This window comes from Triticum aestivum, chromosome 4A, assembly GCF_018294505.1.
Source record: "Triticum aestivum cultivar Chinese Spring chromosome 4A, IWGSC CS RefSeq v2.1, whole genome shotgun sequence".
NCBI classification, from domain to species: domain Eukaryota; kingdom Viridiplantae; phylum Streptophyta; class Magnoliopsida; order Poales; family Poaceae; genus Triticum; species Triticum aestivum.
Window position 1 is genome coordinate 598,032,778 of NC_057803.1, and position 1,291 is coordinate 598,034,068.

The window sequence follows — 1,291 nt, forward strand, 5'->3', positions numbered from 1 at the left end:
TTATATTCTTATATGATCATTCACTTTGCTTGGTGATGAGTGCATGCTTTTAAGTTATATCATTTTGAGCGCTCCACCAAGATGTATGTGACATGGAAGAGTAACTCATGATCCTAATCGATTGTGCATTTGCATTCAAAAGAAAATTTTAAATAATGCACAAATTTAGGGGGAGCTCTTGCTTATCACATACTTCTCAAAGTGACGATGTATTTCAATCTTATAGTCATTTGTCGAAGCTTTGATCTATATGTTGTCATCAATTACCAAAAAGGGGGAGATTGAAAGTGCAACTATCCCTGGGTGGTTTTGGTAATTCCTAACAACATATAGCTCATTGAGCTAATACTATTTCAAGATAAATATTTCAGGAAAGCTCAATGATTGGCATGGCATGGATTAGAAATGTGGACCCCTCAAACTGCTAAGGACAAAAGATTGGCTCAAGCTCTAAAGCTCGAGACTCTACATCTTACCTTTTAATGATCCAAGATCACATTGAGTCCATAGGAAAAGCCAATACTATTAAAAGGGGATGAGGTGTTGCCTAATGGGTTACTTGCTAAAAATGCTTAGTGATATGCTCCAAAACCCTTAACCACTTTCTCATATCCACATTTGTCCCAAACCAAAAGTCAAACTCGGCCCCACCAAAACTTTCCATCCAGCGCCACCGAGTTCAGTTGACATAGCCACTGCCACAAAACCCTAGTCTTTTCAGTCTCACCGATATGATCTCGGTCTCACCGAGATGGGATTGCAAACTCTTTCCCTTCGTAATGTTTCGGTCTAACCGAGATGAGCGATCGGTCCCACCGAGTTCACAATGCAAACTCGGTGTTTCCCCATCCGAACGTTTCGGTCCAACCGAGATGAGCAAATCGGTCCCACCCAGTTTGCCTGACCAACTCTCTGATTAGCTTATTACCAAAATCGGTCCCACCGAGTTTGTGTAACCAGCCTCACCGAGATTACGTTATGCCCTAACCCTAATGAAATCGGTGCCACCGAGTTTGTGTAACCAGCATCACCGAGATTACGTTATGCCCTAACCCTAATGAAATCGGTCCCACCGAGTTGACGTGTCAGTCCCATCGAAAATCCTAACGTTCACATTTTGAACTGAATCGGTCCGACCGAGTTTCACGATTTGGTCTCACCGAGTTTGGTAAATTGTGTGTAACGGTTAGATTTTGTGTGGAGGCTATATATACCCCTCCACCCACTCTTCATTCATGGAGAGAGCCATCAGAACATGCCTACACTTCCAACATACATTTTTTGAGAGAGA